Raw genomic sequence first — 19790 nt, 5'->3', positions numbered from 1 at the left:
GCTGCTGGGCCCTGACCACATGGTTGTGTCTTTTCCCGTTGTTCTCTTCCTGTAGTTGAGAGTTAGTAAGCTTTAGTTGAGCGTTGGTGGAGGAGAGGCTGATTGAGGAATGGTCACACAGCCTCACACTAGACCTAGAACTATTATTTCCTTGGATGTGAAGGTCTTGTTGCCCTGTCTGATCCATTTTCTAGACTTGGGGTTTCATGTTAGTTTTCATTCAGAGGTCCACTTGCCTTTCTTTTCTGTTCAGGGCCTTCTCCAAAGACCAATAGACAGATGGATTCATCTACCTGTTGGACCTCAGTGTAGACCGAGGTCCAGAGATAAGTATCTCTAAATGGGCTGAGATCAAATCTTCTCCCACAGGAGGATGAGGGAATGGGCTAAGTTGGGAGCATACCACACACTGTTTGTGTTTTAACTCTTTTAAACTTGGAGATTTTTTTTTCTTAAGAGCACATGCAGATCTCTTTTTTCTTTACTATCTGAAAATATTCCATTTGATAAAGATATATTCCAGTATGGATATATCATTGTTTATTATATTTAACAGTTTAATTCTAGTTTTTAATTAATATACTATGAAAGTCATTTTACACATATCTGTACATATATTTGAGTACACTCATAAGAAAAAATATTACGGTAAATGTTATTGCTGAGTCAGTGTTTTGTGCATTTAGTTTTGATAGATATAGTTCAATTAAATAGTTCTCTTGCCTAAGAAATGTAAGGCTGTTCCAATTCTTATGCCTTTCCTCCTTTCAAAGGCATTTGGTGCATCCAGTTCTGGAGGCCATCTAGGGTTCTAGAACGTGTCAATAAAGTGGCTTGTTTAGGGTTTGCTTTGCAAAGTCATTCCACTTTATCAGTTCAGCTAATTAAGGACTATTTAATACCCACTTTTTATTTCTAAAACTTTGGTTGACAGTGCTCATCTATTTCTTTTCTCCTACTCTTTATCCATGTAGGTAGTGTATTTTTATTACTTTGTTGTCATTTTAGTAGGGATTTAGAGTGACAAAGGAGTGTTCAATGCATTATGTTGAACCAGACACACAGTCTTACGTTTACTCCTAGGTATTTTATCTTTTTCTTTCTTTCTTCTTTTGGTTATTATTTATTTTATTGAAGTATAGTTGATTTATAATGTTTCAGTTGTACAGCAAAGTGATTGAGTTATATCTATCTATTCTTTTTCAGATTCTTTTCCCTTTTAGCTTATTACAAAATATTGAGTATAGTTTCCTGTGTTATACATGAGGTCCTTTTTGGTTATCTATTTTATATATAGTTACTTTATCTTTTTCTTGTAAAAGTCACTTCAATTATATTCAAGCTGGTTTTTTTTTTTTTAAACATCTTTATTGGAGTATAATTGCTTTACAATGGTGTGTTAGTTTCTGCTTTATAACAAAGTGAATCAGTTATACATATATGTATGTTCCCATATCTCTTCCCTCTTGCAAGCTGGTTGTTTTTATATAGAATATTTTATTTTTGTAACTGCTTTCTAGATAATAAATTCTGATTATTCCTAAAATTTTCCAATTCAGTATCATTTGATAATAGAAATTTTACTTTAAAAAAGGCCTTCCAAGTTATCATGAAGGACAACAGAGTTTGGGTACCACCAACTTATACATCTTTCTGGTTATGTTTGGAAAAGTATCTTATTTTCACTATGGTTATTCTAATATAAACACATTAAGAACAGAGGCCATGTTTTCAATTATTTTGTATTCTCAGTAAGTGCCTGGCATAACTTTATCCATCCATCCCTTTATCCATATGACATATAACACCTCTGTAAGTAAACAGATTTTCATGTATGAAAGGACCCTTAAAGTCAGTAATATTTACAAAATAAACCTGATTAAGCTAAATAGCCCAAGGATATTTATATTCAAATAGGACACTACAGAATAGACCCAAAGGAAGGACTCTTGAATCATGGGCATTCTGGCATTGTGACTGGTGTGCAGGGCCCTGTAGTGGCCCTCAAGTCACTTGATGTACCTGGCCAACTGGAAGGGAGATTTTCAAAACCATTTCTGAGCAGATGCCCACTGGGTTCTGCCCATCAGCCCTTGTTGGATATGGCATTCTTGATCCACTTTTTCTAGATCAAGCCTTAAGGGGCTCATAGCTGTAGCAATGCTGTGGAGCTGGCAACTGTTAAGGCTTTGTCATACGGTGGATAAAACCCAGGATCAGAAGTCTGACCTGGCTGAAGTCCTAGCTGTGCTCATTGCTGACAGTGTAAACTTAGATCACTTGACCTTTGTAAAACTCAGTTTTCTTATCTGTGAAATGGGGCTAACTTTTTAGGGGTTGAACTGTGTATTCCTCCAAAAGATATGTTGGAGTTCTAATCAGTGGTTCCTAGGAATGTGACCTTATTTGGAAGTAGGGCTTTCTCAGATAAATCAAGTTAAGATGAAGTCATGATGGGGAGTGGTAATCCAACATGACTGCTATCATTACAAGAAGGAGAGAGCACTGTCCGAAGACAGACGCAGGGAGAACCCAGTACTGTGAAAATGAAGGCAGAGATTGGAGTCATGCAGCTCCAAGCCAAAGAATGCCTGGGGTTACCACAGCTGGAAGGAGCAAGGAAAGACCCTCCCCTAGAGGTTTCAGAGGAACATGGCCCTGCCAGCACTTTGATTTCATGTTTTTAGGCTCTAGATGTGTGAGGGAATAAGTTTGTTTTTTTAAGCCACCCAGTTAGTGGTAATTTATTATAGCAGCCCTAGCAAACTAATACAGTAATCATTCCTACCTCACAAGGTTTTTGTGAGGACCAATTGCCATAATGTATGTGAATGTATGTGAAAGAAATCATGTACCATGAAGCTGAGCAAATGGGACTTAGTGTCATTCCCACACAGCAGGAAGGAAGGGTTCACATTTCCAGCTCTGCTCAGTACTCCGGCACTACCTCTTTTCTTCCAACTTTTGACTATTTAAGTGGCCACCTCTGGACATCTGATGTAGCACTTCCTCTTGGTGCAGGTGCAGACTCACCTGTGGGACACCTATGTTCTGTTTAATTTTCAGAATGTTCTTGTCCTGTGACCCTTACTCTGAACTATTTTTTCCCCTTTAGCTTTGAGTGACTGTTCTGACAGCTAGGGGGAACTTACTGCTTCCCAATTCATGTCCTGAGGAAGGAAAACAGGTATTAAAGTCAAGATCTGTGGGTGATTCCTACTTTGAATATTCCTACAAACAACTTGTGTGTAATGTCCTATGAAAGTCAAACTGAACTGGATTGACTTCACCTCTGCTGAGAAATGAAGTTCACCCTGAAGACTTCCTCACTGATTGCCCTGCCAAAAGTGGCAATTTTTCTTCCAAGTCACCTTAGCTGACTTTTGCTGTTACAGAGGTTGTAAAAAGGGTATTCAAATCTGCATGAGTATCTGTGTACCTGTCATGGCTGAGATACCAATTTAGAAATTGCTCTGTCAATCAGAAATTATCACCCGGTGCCATCTCATTCTTTCTGGTTTAGAATGTAGGGAATAGCTTGATGCATAATTCTTTTTTTTTTTTTTTTTAATATTTATTTTTAGTATTTGACAGTTTTTTGTTTTGTTTTTTTTTTAACTTTGGATTTATTTATTTATTTATTTATGGCTGTGTTGGGTCTTCATTTCTGTGCGAGGGCTTTCTCTAGTTGCGGCAAGTGGGGACCACTCCTCCTCGCGGCGCGCGGCCTCTCACTATCGCGGCCTCTCTTGTTGCGGAGCACAGGCTCCAGACGCGCAGGCTCAGTAATTGTGGCTCACGGGCCTAGTTGCTCCGCGGCATGTGGGATCTTCCCAGACCAGGGCTCAGGCAGATATTTAACCACTGCGCCACCAGGGAAGCCCATGATGCATAATTCTTGCTCCTAACTGCCACTCTCGGGTGCTTTCCCACTGGCTTGCAGTGTTGTAGGCTGCTAGCAAATATAATAGATGAAATGAGAGAACAAAAATCCATTTCGTTCAATCTATGAGCATATATGTAGTGCTTATCCTGTCTTGTCATAGGGCGGGGCACTCTGAGATGCCTAAGAAGGAAATGGAGAAATGTATAGATATTACATCTGTTCTATTTGAAGGTGAGGTTTTCCTTGAGGAATGGATAAAATAACCTATCCTTAATGAACTCTCTTCCTTCTTCTCTTTCTAGTGGAGGATACCTTTCACTAATAGCCTTCATTAAGGCTCTTCAGAGCTGCAGGTTTGTTTGTTTGTTTGTTTGTGTTTTTAAGGATTTAGGGGGAAATGATACACAGGAATATCTGAAGATTTCAGCTTAGAGTTCAGGAAACCAGATAGGAATGTGGAGCAGAAACCCAAGCAAGGAGTAAAAACGATTATGTGAATGTTTCACTTAGCTATTAATAATAATGCCTAATAATAACCCCTAAAGCTCAGAGGCTTATCAAAAAAAATATGTATTTCTCACTGATACGTTTGTAGGTCTTGCTATTATAGCTTTCTTGGGCTTGGCTTGGTTTGACTGGGCCTTGGTATGGGCAATGATTTGGGTTCAGGTCTGTTCCATGTGTCTTTTTATTCTGGGCTAGTGGCTACATGGTGGATGGCAGAAGCACCAAGAAGACTGTAGGAGACTTGCCAGGCCTCCTTAAGGTCTCAGCTTGAAACTAGCACACTGGCTCTTCTTTCCTCATTTCATTGGTCCAAGCAGCCTCATGCCAAGCCCATCAGTAGGATGAGGAAGCATTTGCACCTACTCTAATGAGGGGAGCTTGCAAAGTTACGTGGCTAGGGCCATGGATTACGTATTTACTGGGAGGTACTGAAGAATCGGGAACAATTAATGTTTCTCAGGTGGCAGGAGAGGATGGTGCAAGGGGCTCAGTGAAAGTAAAGAGCCTCCGACCACTGGCCTTATTGCCACCTGTATTAGTTTCTTAGGGCTGCCTAATGAAGTGCCACAAGCTATGTGACCTAACACAACAGAAATTTACTGTCTCAAAGTTCTGGAGGCCACAACTCCAAAATCAAGGAGTTGACAGTGTCACGTTCCCTCTGAATCCTTCCTTCACTCTTCCTGGCTTCTGGTGGTTTGTTGACAATCTTTGGCATCCCTTAGTTTGTAGGTACATAATACCAGTCTCTACCTTTGCCACATGGCATTCTCCCTGTGTTTCTCTCTTTACGTGTCCATTATCTCTTAAGGACATCAGTCATACTGGAGCAGGGGCCACTCTGCTCCAGTATGACCTCATCTTAACTAATTGTATCTGATGACCTAATTTCCAAATAAAGTCACATTTTAAAGTGCCAGGGGTTAGGACTTCAAATCTTTTTAAACTTTTTTTATTTGGTGGGTACACAATTTCACCTATAACATCACCAATGTGAAATTCTTAAGTCTAGCACTGTACCAAATGTTATAAAAAAATGGAATAAAAATGTGTCATTATATCAGGTATATTTCTCTAATTATTACTAATAGTCCTGACCAAGTGAATGTTTTCTTTATATGTGCAAGTGAATAATTAATTATATATGTATTTATTCTCATTAAGAGTACAGTTTTTAGAAACAGCTGGGTCTATTTAAATAAAATAGGGGATATTTTATTCCACAGAATATTTTTTTTTGGAAAAATCCTCTAAGGGATTAAAAAAATACTCAGTTGTATTAAAATTTCTTAATTATGATCACATTTTCTTGGATAACAGCATTCAACATTGAGAGACTATAAATGACTTTAAAAAAGTATTGTCTATTTTCCAAAAGCATTCAGGCAACTTAAAGGACCCAGGGTAATAAGTCCTAAAGCTGTTTTATTAACCTTGCTTTGTTCAATACATGACTATTTCTAGGATAAACTTGCTTTCCAAGAATCAAATTTTCTGTACTCATGTGTGGTATTTTATTGTGTGATTTGACAAAGTCCTACCAGCCTTTGGACAGGAATGTCACCTCGGCTTAAGTTAGTGGTTCATGTACCTACGATATATCTTAGCTCCTTAGCTCCAAAAAACTCTGATATTTCTGGCAGTCCGCAGGAACATAGCACATGCTCACAGACAGTGCTCTCAGTTCCTTTTAAATTCAGGCTCTGTCCTCCTCTTCCCCTTTCTCCTGCCCTTGCAGCTGTGTGGAGGGCACATGACCAGTGCTTTCTGGTTCTTGCAGGATAGTGCTGACGCTCGTGATCTCAGGGATCTCTGCTGCTGTGCCTCGTGCTGTCTACACTAGCAGTTCCAGCGTGGTTCTTCTTGCCTTGGGACTGCACTGTATCTTGCCCATGAGGAGGAAGAGTGTTCCTCTTCCCCACTCTATGCAGCGTTTTAACCTCTGAGCTGTAAGGAATACCCTGGGATCCCTTGTTCTCATGGAACCCAGCTAGAGAGGGCTGCTCTCCCCCATTCTATGAAATGTTTTCTTACTGTGATAAGCACACACAACGTGAAGTCTACCCTCTCAACCAGTTTTTAAAAATTATATATGTGTTCAGGTGTACAGTATTATAATTTGACATCTGTATACACCACAAAGTAATAACCCCCAGAAGTCACCATCCATCACCATACGCACCTTCACCCCTTTTGCCCAGCCCCGTTTTCTCTGGTAATCACTGATACGCTCTCTATCTTTGAGTTTGTTTTTATGTTTTGCTTTTTCAGTTTCCAAAAGTAAGTGAAATCATACAGTATCTTTTTCCTTCTGACTTATTTCACCTAGCATAATACCCTCAAGGTCCATCCATGTTGTAGAAAATGGCAAGATTTCATTCTTTTTATGGCTGAGTAGCATTCCATTTTGTGTGTGTGTGTATCAAGCACATCTTCTTTATCCATTCATCCATTGATGGACACATAGGTTGTTTGCATATCTTGGTTATTGTAAATAATGCTGCATATATCTTTTCAAATTAGTGTTTTCATATTCTTTGGATAAATACCCAGAAATGAAACAGCTGGATCATGTGGTAGTTCTTTTTTTGAGGCATCCCCATAATGTTTTCCATAGTGAGCAACACTTTAGAATGCCACCAACAGTGTACAAGTATTCATTTTCTCCACATCCTCTCCAACACTTGTTATTTCTTGTCTTGTTGATAATAGCTGTTCTAATGGATGTGAGGAGATATTTCACTGTGGTTTTTATTTGCATTTCCCTAATTCCTGTTAACCAATTTGTAAGTGTACAGCATCATACTGTTAATTATAGGCACCATGTTGTACAGCAGATCTTTAGAACTTATCTTTTATAACAAACTTTATACCCATTGAACAGCAACTCCCCACTTCCCCTTTCCCTTAGTTCCAGGAAACCCCATTCTACTGTTTCTATGAGTTAGACTAAATACTTCATGTAAGTAGACTAATGTAGTATTTGTATTTCTGTGACCAGCTAGTTTCACTTAGCACAGTGCCCTTCAGCTTGATATACGTGGTCACGTGTGGAAGGATTTCCATCTTTTTAAAGGATAGATGATGTTCCACTGTATGTATTTATCATATTTTCTTTATCCATTTCTCTGCTGATGGACAGTTGGGTTGTTATATCTTGGCTATAGTAAATAATATTGTAATGAACATGGGAGGGCAGTTATCCCTTCAAGATCTTGCTTTCAATTCTTTAGGATATGTACCCAGCAGTGGGATTGCTGGATCATATGGTAATTCAGTTTTTACTTTTCTTGAGGAAACTTCATACTGTTTTCCATAGCAGCAGTTACATTGTACTTTCCCACCAACAGTATACAAGGGTTCCAATTTCTCTAAATTCTCACCAAAACTTATCTTTATGTTTTTTAAATAATAAGCCTCCTAACAGGTGTGAGGTGATATCTCATTGTGGTTTTGATCTGCATTTCCCTGATGTTTAGTGATGTTGAGCATTTTTTCATGTATCTGTTTGCCATTTGTAATTTCTCATTGAAGAAATTATGTAACATTTTGACCAGAGCTGCTAAGATTACTCTGGAACCTCTTCCCTCCTCATGGAATCTGGCATAAAATTGTTGCTCTATCCACTTTCCTCTTATGCTCTCAGCTGTGCACACAAAGTCCTTCCCTTGTTTTCCCGCTACAGAACCTCAAAACAGCACAAAGGAAAGTGAATATAAACAAGTTAAAAAATCAAAGACACGCTTAAGAAAATTTCTGGAGGACACTTGCTAAATCAATTGATTAGTTATGTCTGAATATCTTTATAGGCTTGTACTGGATCTTTCTTAAAAGAAGTATCACTTCCTTATAGATAAAACAACAGAATAATAGAATAAAGAAAAAATTCAGGAGTAGTATTAGGAGGAAACTCCCTGGAGACCACAGTTTTGGTATTAAAAAAAAACAAAAAAATGAACAACTGTGAATGAGAAGAGCTGACACTTTTGAAGCCTGATAATTTCCAGCTGATTGGCTTAAAGGAAAGTTCCAATGTTAATTCCTTGATATACAAACATGAGGGAGTTGGATACTAAAACACTATAGCTGGTTTATTAAAACATAATCTGAGGATAGGACAGAATGAAGAAGTAGAGTGATAGAAAAATTAATATTTTTAATACTAACTGCTGAGAGTAATCTGGATCTGGAAGTCAGGGGACCTCAGCTTTGTTCTTGGATCTGATAACAACCAGCTGTGACACTTTAGTCAAGCCACATGTCTTCTCTGTGCTTCACTCTCCTCATAAAACACGGGTATTACTCGCCCTACCTCCTCTTAGGGTGACTATGAGACTAGTTCATGTAAAAGAATTCTGAAATAAGCAGAATGGGATGAATAAGACACGTATTAATCAAGTGATCGATGCTGTGGTCACTGCTTCTATTATGGTCTTTTTTCCCTTGGGAGATTAGCATGGCTTCTGTTGGCTCCAGATGCCTCTCCCAGTAAGTCTATGAATGACCAAAGGCATTTCACCTTGGAGACGTAGATCATCTCATCCTTCACTTTTCCAATTTATGGGGTGAGGTTAGACTAGTTTCTCTTCCAGACAGTACCAGTAGAGATCTAAGTTGCTGGAAGAGCATAAAAGAGGACAGTGTTGATAACAAAAAGTCGTCATGGCTTCTTTTTTTTTTTTCAAGGGAGAAGAAAACTTGGCAACAGATACACTGTCTTGTCTAGTTAGGTTGAAATTAACAAAAAGTTAAAATGCAATGGCAAGGGCAATAGTCATGTCACGGGCATTTCTCATTTTGGCTGAGAAGAGGGAAAGATCTGGGAACCTTGTGACTTGAGTAAATGTTAAAATGTCACTAGGCTGAGGGAGAATATATATGCCAATTTCCCTATTAAGGACAGAGAGATTGACTTTTTGGCCATTTATGTTCTAGAGTTAAGAAATTTAGTTTTGCCCTGTATTGGAATAACGGAAAGGAAAGGGAACCATCACTGAGTATTCACCTAGTACATGGACTGATTTAATCTTCACACTGACTCTATGAGGTAGATGTTTTCATTCCTCCAGATGAGGAATCTGGGGCCCAGAGATATTTGCATGTGTCAAACACCCAGTACGTGATGGAGTCAGTGTGAAGTGTGACGTAGGACTATCTTCAGGAGGTTCTTGGCAAGTGACAAACCCATGTAATTACTCCATGCCAAACTCACCCGTTTAGCATTGCCTGATTTTGCATTTATGGCTTTGATTCCTTCATATTTTGGAGTAAATGAAATTCATCTCTGCAGGCATTATGGGATAGAGATTGGAGCATTGGCAGAACTACGGAAACCTATACATAGGGATGATATTTGAGCTGAGCCTTAGAAAACAGAGATTTTACAAGTAAACAGTGGGATGGGATGCTGGAAGAGAAGAGAGTTCACACTGAGACTGACTGGAATAATCTCACAGAACTATGGCAATACACAGTATATTGGATGGACATGCACTTAGATATTGTACAGGGTACATTTGTAAGATAGCAGAAGATGAGGCTGAAAGTATAGCTTGGGGCTCAACTGTGAAGGGTCTTGAATGCCATTCAAAAGGGCCTGGTCTTTGTCTTAGATCATTCATTCACTGACTTACCCATTCATACACTTAAACGTTTATTAAACTTCTAACATATGCCAGATGTTGTTAGAACTTGTTCATATGGCATAATAGTTTTGTTCTAAAGGTCTGGTGGAAGAAACGCACAATTTTGGTAAGTGTTTATTTAAAAGAGTATAACAGTAACATGGGAGAATATGGAGAAGCTAGTTAGAGCTAAAGGAATCTGGAAAAGTTTCCCAGAGGAGGTGATATTATGAGTTTCAAAAGATGACTAAATATCAGAAAATTAAGGAATATGAGGGAGTGGTGAATGGAGAGGTCAGACCAGGCAGAGAGACCAACATGTACAAAAGCATGGAAACATGAAAAAGCATGAATCTTGGAGGGAAGAGCTAGTCTGATGGATTGTGTGGAATAGAGATATTAGCCTGGAGATGGAAGCCAGGGCCAATCTTAGAGGGCATGGAGTTCAACCATGTGGGCACGAATCATGCCTATGTAATAAAGCCCTAATATAATGTAGGACACTGAAGCTGGAGTAAGCTTCCTGGGTTGGCAAAACGCCATGTGTATTGTCATACAATGATGCTGTTAGGGTGTTGGAATTCTGAGAACAGCTGAAACTTCACATTTGGAATCCATCTATACTCTGCCCTATTCCTCTTTCCCTTCAACTGGTTCTAATTTGTATACTTTTTAAGGTAATAAATGTAACTATGAGTACTATAGGTTTCAATGAATTCTGTGAGTTTTCTAATGAATTTTCAAAACTGAGGATGATTTTGGGAAACTCCCAAACTTGCAATTGGTGTCAGAAATGATGATGATCTGGTATGAACTTTTCCCTCTAACTTTGTAGTCGTACCCTAATTTCTTGCTTTTGGGGGTCAGAAGCTGTGGGCTGACTTGTCAGTCTGCAATACTGTACCCTTAAACTTGCAGTTTGGTTAACTCTGGGTAGATGCTGTAATAAAAGCTTTGGTTAGAGACATAAAAAACTTTAATTAGTGCTGAGACAGTAGGGATGGAGAAAAAGGAAGGGATTCAAGACATTTTAAGGATGGAAGCAACAGGATTTGGTAACTGATTAGGTGTGTGATTATGTGGGGATATGGCTTGGGGAGTAAAGGGGAAGGAACATGAGTTCTGTTGTTCAGGATATGTCTCACTAACTTTTGAACATGCTCTTGTCTCTCCCATTAGAAAACAAAACACAATAAAAATCTTCCCTTGAAACCATATCACCTCCCATCAAACTGGCCTCTGTCTCTCTGTTTTATAACTTAGCCTCTCTGATAGAAAGTTGTCAACATTGCCATCTTCATTTTCCATTTTCAGTCATTCTTCAAGTCAGCCCAGTCTTGATTTCACTTTCAACACGTTACCTAATTGATCTTCCTAAAGTGAGAAATTATATTTATTTTTCACACTTCATGAAAAATTGAGTCCGTAAGTATCTTGAAATTTCTAATCTCTTTTTCCCCATTGAAACATTGGTCTCTTGAATTACGATTCTTCCTTCTCCGGGTTTTCCTTCCACCTCTTTGACTACTACTTAATCTTATTTGCTAGCCCCTCTTCCACTAAAAACTTCTAAGTGTTGGTGTTCTTTAGCATTGTAGTTTATTATTATTATTATTTTTGCATCTCACCTTCTGTCCTCTCCTAACTTAAGACCATCTATTTCGTTGGCTTAAAATGCCAGTGATTCCTAAATTTGTTACTAAACCATGCAATTCTTCTTAGATTTAGATTCCTGTATCCAGTTTCCTGCTAGACCCTTTTCTTGGATACCCCATAGTTCTCCCAAATCTAACATGTCCCAGACAGTGTTCTGTATTTTCATCAGGCCTTTTGCCTTGCCTGGTCACTCATCTTTCCCACCAACCAACCTGCTTCAGGAGCCAGTCATTGGACAGTCATTCTTGATACCTTGCTCTCTGTCACTTTACATTCAATCCCTTATCAAATTTGCCAATTCCAATTCCAAAATCCACCCTGTTCTCTGTTTCTACTGTGGCTGCCTTCTGCAAGCCATGACATTTCCTGCTGACTACTAAGATGGTCTCCCAGTGTGTCCTGTTTCTTCCACTCTGTCTCCCCCACTATTAATCCATTCTTCCCACAATGTCCAGAGAGAGACAATTAAAAATTTAAACATTTCTGTAGTATGTAAGAACCTCAAGGGAATTCTGCATCTGGGAGAAAATCTAAAATATTGAACACAGTCTCTAATATCCTGAATAGTCTGTCCTTGGAAAACTTCTCCACCCTTATCCTTCCATATTTTCCCCATTGCTCACTATGTCATACCCTCCTGGTGTTCTTTCCATTTCGCAAATGAACCAATAGCATTATTTCTTCAAAGTTTTGGATTTGCTATTCCCTTTGCTGAGAATACTTCCCTCATCTCCCCCACCCCTTTCTCCCTATGTCCTATTTATCTTTTGGGTCTTGGTGTAAAAAGCTGTCTATACTCAATGTATCAGTCAGATTAGACTAGATTATTCTGTTTTTAACAACCCTAAAACAACAGTGACTTATTTCATTCACCATTGAATGATGCTCCAAATTCTTTCTTTTTTTTGAATTTTATTTTATTTTATTTTTATACAGTAGGTTCTTATTAGTTATCTATTTTATACATATTGGTGTATATATGTCAATCTCAATCTCCCAGATGCTCTAAGTTCAACATGATGTTTCTTATTCTGAGGCAGGGGAAGAGCACAAGGAAGATTTTGAACTGGTTCAAAAACACTTCCTGATGAACCTAGTGGCAGGGCAGGAATAAAGACCCAGACGTAGAGAACGGACTTGAGGACACGGGGGGAAGGGGAAACTGGGATGAAGTGAGAGAGAGGAATTGACATATATACACTACCAAATGTAAAATGGATGGCTAGTGGGAAGCTGCTTCATAGCACAGGGAGATCAGCTTGATGCTTTGTGACGATCTAGAAGGGTAGGATAGGGAGGGTGGGAGGGAGGCTTAAGAGGAAGGAGATATGGGGATATATCTATACATATAGCTGATTCACTTTGTTTTACAGCACAAACTAACGCAACATTGTAAAGCAATTATACGCCAATAAAAATACTAAAAAAATTTTTGTTCTTAAATGCTGCTGCCTAGAAATGATGCATCATTTCTGCCTACATTTCATTGGACAAAGCACTGGCACATGTAATTTTAAGGGGCCAGGGAAATGTAATTCTCCCATAGGCCTGGAAGGAAAAGAAAACTGGCAATATCAGTGATTTGAACCCCGGTATTGTCTACTATGCTCACTGCATTTGTTCTTCATGAGATCTTATAGAGCCCTGTTGCTTGATTTCTTTTTTTTAAAATAAATTTATTTATTTTATTTATTTTTGGCTGTGTTGGGTCTTCGTTGCTGCATGTGGGCTTTCTCTAGTTGCGGCGAGCGGGGGCTACTCTTTGTCGCAGTGCGGTGGCGTCTCATTGCAGTGGCTTCTCTTGTTGTGGAGCATGGGCTCTAGGTGCGTGGGCTTTAGTAGTTGTGGCTCACAGGCTCAGTAGTTGTGGCTCACAGGCTCTAGAGCTCAGGCTCAGTAGTTGTGGCGCACAGGCTTAGTTGCTCCATGGCATGTGGGATCTTCCTGGACCAGGGCTCGAACCCGTGTCCCCTGCATTGGCAGGCAGATTCTTAACCACTGTGTCACCAGGGAAGCCCTGTTGCTTGATTTCTAATTGTGTTTCTCAGAATTTGAAATGATATTTGTAGGTGTTTTCAATGTTTGTCTCCCCATTGGATTCTGAGCTCCATGAAGTCAAGGTCCATGCCTATTTTATTCATCACTATTTTACTCAGTGCCTAGCACAATATTTAGATTAGAGTAGATACTCAGTAAATACTTAGTGAATGTTGAAGGATATTCTGGAGATGTACAGCATCCTTTGATACCACACAGTAGGAAATTGGAAATTCAGGTCTAAAGTAAGAGAGAGATCCTTCTCTTCCATCTCCTGGGTAATTTGAATTTTGTATCTTTTTTTTTTTTTTTTTAGTATTTTTATCTTTCCTATTGATTTTTTTTGGTGTGGTTTAAAGCTATATCTCTAAGTGGTGGCTCTAGAGAATACAGTGTACTTAGTTAACTTACCATAGTCTATCTTCAAGAAGATCACAATGTGTGAACTTTGTAAAACTATAATCCTATTTATCCCAACTTCTCATCTTTAGTGCTATTGTTGTCATATATTTGACTGTTTTATACCTACCATTTGGAGTACTTATTTGGGCAGAAATCATGATACTTTGTTACTGGTGAAAAGATAGACATACAGATCTTTGGAATAGAATAGGAAATTCGGAAATAGACCCACACAGCTATGAGCAATTAATTTTTAAAAAAATTTGACGGAGATGACAAGGTAACTCAATAAGGAAATAATAGTCTTTTTTACAAATGGTGTCAAAACACTTGGACATCCATATATAGAAAAGTAAACCTGACCTATACCTCTTATTTACAAAAATGAACACTAAGTATATCACAGACCTAAATGTAAAACTTAAAACTACAAAATTTCCTGAGAGTACAGGAGAGAATCTTTGTGGTCTTGAGTTAGGCAATGACTTAGAAAACATGAAAAGGATAAACTGTAAACAAAATTAGTGTGGATTAAAGTCCATCAAAATGAAATACTTTTCTTCTTGAAAGACATTAAATACAAAGACAAGACACAGACTTCAAGAAAAAATTTACAAAATATGTACCTGACCAAGGATATACATCCAGAATACATATAGAATTTACACAACTCAATAAGAAAACAAATACCCTCTAAAATCACAAAAGATTTGAACAGACATTTCAAAAGAGAGAGATGACAAATTAAAAAATCCCTGACATCACTAGTCATCGAAGACTTGCAAATTAAAACCACAATGAGATGTCATTACATATCTATTATAATGATTAAAATTAAAATATCAAGTGCCAAGTGGATGTGGAGCAACTGGAAGTCTCATAGCTCTTAGACTTTGCTAGTGGGAATTCAGAATGGTAGCATTACTTTGGAAAACAGTTCAGCAGTTTCTTATAACATTTTAAACATACACTTACTATGTAACCTAACAATTTTACTCTTGGGTATTTATTCAAGAGAAATAAAAACATGTCACCAGAAGAATTTGGTAGAAAAATGTTTATAGCAGTCTGATTCATAATTGTCCAAAACTAGAAGCAACCCAAATTCTCATCAGCAGGTGAATGAATAAACAAATTTTGGCTCATTCATACAATGAAATCCTATTCAATAATAAAAATGGTTAAATTAGTAATATAGGCAACACCATGCATGAGTGTCATCTGCATTATGCTAAAAAAAAAAAAACTTGAACACAAAAGATTACATACTCTAAGACTGAATTTATACGACATCTGGAAAGGCCAGACTATAGAGATGAAATCAGATCACTGCTGGGTTAGGGGGTGGGAGTAGTGATTGATAACAAAGGGGAATGAGAGAATTGCTCACAGATCTTCCAACTCTATACCTAAGAAGGATGACTGAGTGAAGTTTACTGTACATAAATTATACCTCAATCAACCTGACATTTAAAAAAGATTCTGTGTGGGTATACACATATAACATACATATGCATATATATGTGTGTATGTGCATGTAGATGCACACAAATATTTTTATTTGCTGGAATATTTTGTCATTGGATATCTTTCCACTGCTTTCTGGCCTTCATTGTGTCTGATGAGAAATTAACTTTCTTTCTCGATCTAGTGTTCATCTATGTAATGCTGCTGTTTTTTCCTGTGAGTGGTTTTAAAATTTTCTCTATTTTTTAGCAGTTTGCCTATAATGTTCCCAGGTGTGGTTTTCCCTGGATTTATCCAGCTTGGGGTTCTTGAGCGTTACTTATTCTCTACCTATTATCTCTTTGCTTCAGTCTGGGTAACATCTATTGAACTAGAGTCAAATTGACTGATCTTTTTATCTGCAGTGTATTAATAATCTATTGTTATAAACCACTATGAAACTTAGTGGCTTAAAACATTATCAGATTATAATTTGTCAGAAGTGTATATGTTGACTGTACGTTCTTCTGCTGGATGCATCTAAATTCACACATATAGCTTCATTCAGCAGGGGCATTGGCTGGAAGTTAAGCTCAGCTGGGAGAGGGTTGTATCTCTTTGTCACATGGTGTTTCATCCCAGGCTTCCTCATCGCTTGCCAAGACGTTCAATATCTCTTTAGGTCTAGCCTCAGGTTAAGGCCTTAGAAGAAAAACTAACATAACTGCTACTGCATTTTTTTAGTCAAAGAAAGCTGCAAAGCCATTTTATATTTAAGGGGTGTAGAAATACTCTCCCATCTCTGTATGAGAAGAGTGGCAAAGTCACATCACAAAAGGATACGCCTACTGTGTTGGGATTAATTTCTGGCCACTAAACAAATTTCTACATGCAGTTTTCAATCTGCTTCTAAGCTATCCAATGAACGTTTTATTTTAGATACTCTATTTGTTCAGCTCTAGGTTTTCTATATTTCAGTTTACATTTCTCTGCTGAAATACCCTCTTTTCACGTATTCATATTTTCCTATAAATTCTTTAACTTTTTTATAGTAGTGGATTTAAAGTCCTTAGCTACCAATTCTTTTGTGGTTTTTATTGGCTATGCTTTTCTTCTTTAAAAAAATTTTTATTGACGTATAGTTGATTTACAAGGTTGTGTTAGTTTCAGGTGTACAGCAAAGTGAATCTATTGTACAAATACATATATCCATTCTATTTTAGATTCTTTTCCCATGTAGGCCATAACAGTGTATTGAGTAGAGTTCCCTGTGCTATACAGTAGGTCCTTATTAGCCATCTATTTTATATATGGTAATGTGTATGTGTCAATCCCAATTTCCAATTTATTCCTCCCCCTCCCCTTACCCCCCAGTAACCATAACTTTATTTTCTACATCTGTAACTCTATTTCAGTTTTGTAGATAAGTTCATTTGTAGCCTTTTTTTTAAGATTCCACATATCAGTGATACCAAATGATATCTTTCTCTGTCTGACTTACTTCACTCAGTATGAGAATCTCTAGGTCCATCCATGTTGTTGCAAATGGCATTATTTTGTTATTTTTTTATGGCTGAGTAATATTCCATTGTATATATGTATGACATCTTCTTTATCCATTCCTCTGTCAATGGACATTTAGGTTGCTTCCATGTTCTGGCTATTGTGAATAGTGCTGCAATGAACATTGGGGTGCATGCATCTTTTTGAACTATGGTTTTCTCCGGATATATGCCCAGTACTGGAATTGCTGGGACGTATGGTAGTTCTATTTTTAGTTTTTTAAGGAACCTCCATACTGTTCTCCATAGTGGCTGTATCAATTTACATTCTCACCAACAGTGCAAGAGGGTTCCCTTTTCTCCACACCCTCTCCTGCATTTATTGTTTGTAGAGTTTTTGATCATGGCCATTCTGACTAGTGTGAGGTGACACCTCATTGTAGTTTTGATTTGCATTTCTCTAATAATTAGTGAAGTTGAGCATCTTTTCATGTGCTTTTTAACCATCTGTATGTCTTCTTTGGAGAAATGTCTATTTAGGTCTTCTGCCCATTTTTTGTTCGGGTTGTCTTTTGATATTGAGCTGCATGAGCTGTTTGTAAATTTTAGAGATTAACTCCTTGTCAGTTGCTTCATTTGCAAATATTTTCTCCCATTCTGAGGGTTTTCTCTTTGTTTTGTTTATAGTTTATTTTGCTGTGGGAAAGCTTTTAAGTTTCATTAGGTCCCATTTGTTTATTTTTGTTTTTATTTTCATTACTCTAGGAGGTGGATCAAAAAAGATCTTGCTGTGATTATGACAGAGTGTTCTACCTATGTTTTCCTCTAAGAGTTTTATAGTATCTGGCTTTACATTTAGGTATTTAATCCATTTTGAGTTTATTTTTGTGTATGGTGTTATTGAGTGTTCTAATTTCATTCTTTTACATGTAGCTATCCATATAGAAGAGACTGTCTTTTCTCCATTGTATATTCTTGCTTCCTTTGTCATAGATTAGGTGACCATAAGTGCATGGGTTTATCTCTGGGCTTCTATCCTGTTCCATTGATCTATGTTTCTGTTTTTGTGCCAGTACCAAACTGTCTTGATTACTGAAACTTTGTAATATAGTCTGAAGTCAGGGAGCCTGATTCCTCCAGCTCTGTTTTTCTTCAAGATTGCTTTGGCTATTCATGATCTTTTGTGTTTCCATACAAATTGTAAAAATTTTTGTTCTAATTCTGTGAAAAATGCCATTTGTTATTTGATAGGGATTGCATTGAATCTGTAGATTGCTTTGGGTAGTATAGTCATTCTCACAATATTGATTCTTCCAGTCCAAGAACATGGTATATCTCTCCATCTGTTTGTGTCATCTTTGATTTCTTTCATCAGTATCTTTTAGTTTTCTGCAACAGGTCTTTTGCCTCTTTAGGTAGGTTTATTCCTAGGTATTTTATTCTTTTTCGATGCAATGGTAAATGGGATTGTTTCCTTAATCTCTCTTTCTGATCTTTTGTTATTAGTGTATAGGAATGCAAGAGATTTCTGTGCATTAATTTTATATCCTGTAACTTTACCAAATTCACTGATGAGCTCTAGTAGTTTCCTGGTGGCATCTTTAGGATTTTCTATGTATAGTATCATGTCCTCTGCAAATAGTGATAGTTTTACTTCTTTTCTGATTTGGATTCCTTTTATTTCTTCTTCTCTGATAGCCATGGCTAGGATTTCCAAAACAATGTTGAATAAAAGTGGTGAGGGTGGACATCCTTGTCTTACTCCTGATCTTGGAGGAAATGCTTTCAGCTTTTCACCACTGAGTATGATGTTAGCTGTAGGTTTGTCATATATGGTCTTTATTATGTTAAGGTATGTTCCCTCTAAGCCCACTTTCTGGAGGGTTTTTTTTTTTTTTTTTTTTTTTTTTTTTACCATAAATGGGTGTTGAACTTTGTCAAAAGCTTTTTCTGCATGTATTGAGATGATCATATGGTTTTTATTCTTCAATTTGTGAATATGGTGTATCACATTGATTGATTTGCATATATGGAAGAATCCTTGCATCCCTGTGATAAATCCCACTTGATCAGGGTGTGGCTGTGCTTTTGGTGATTATGGGTCACACCTGCCTACTTCTTTTCATGTCTCAACTTTTTATTACACACTGGATGTTATGTATAATACAACAGTGGAGAGAATTATAGTGTTTTGGTTTTGTTTTGTAGATGTGACATAGACTACCAGATATTTCTCCAGCAGAGAATTGAATTCAAGGTCTGCCACCATGATGAGCCACATTCAAGTTTCCACACAGCAAGGGAAGGAGAACACATTTATAGAGAGGAAAAAGAACTTGGGAGGGCTATAGTAAACAAAGAGTCTATGGATTTTCATTGACTGAGTCCTTGCTAGGAAGGAAGGAAACTCTTTTTCCTTCAGGCTGTGCTATTCTGGCAGGGCATGAGAGCTCCCCCTTCTGGTCTCCCAACTCTATTTAATCTGTTCTTTTTTTAAAAACAGTTTCTAAAGCCTGAAGGTCTTTATCCATGATGTGGTTAGGGTAAGGGGCTAATTATTTAGATTTTTCCTGTAGTCCAGTTGAACTGGACAGGTAGCAACTTGAACTGGATTGAATTCTTCTCCATTCAACCAAAACCCCAACCTCCGATACCAGCACTGTCCCTTTGATCTGGTCAGTAGTTCATCTGGGATGGGATTAGACTCTAACACTAGATGGTGTTGTTCTA

General features: G+C 37.7%; 2 long non-coding RNA genes across 2 annotated transcripts in view; one reads left to right on the top strand and one right to left on the bottom strand.

Annotated features, from left to right (window-relative positions):
• The window catches only part of LOC309626870, a 604516-nt gene that overhangs the window by 385742 nt on the left and 198984 nt on the right, over window positions 1–19790 (bottom strand). The window lies entirely within an intron of this gene.
• LOC309626070 lies at window positions 1477–18959 on the top strand. The gene is made up of 2 exons (XR_014242947.1): window positions 1477–1997; window positions 9299–18959. It is a non-coding gene; the product is annotated as an uncharacterized lncRNA (long non-coding RNA).

The sequence above is a fragment of the Balaenoptera borealis genome (assembly GCF_965194805.1).
Source record: "Balaenoptera borealis genome assembly, chromosome: 3".
NCBI classification, from domain to species: domain Eukaryota; kingdom Metazoa; phylum Chordata; class Mammalia; order Artiodactyla; family Balaenopteridae; genus Balaenoptera; species Balaenoptera borealis.
This window is presented reverse-complemented; position numbering and strand designations above follow the sequence as displayed.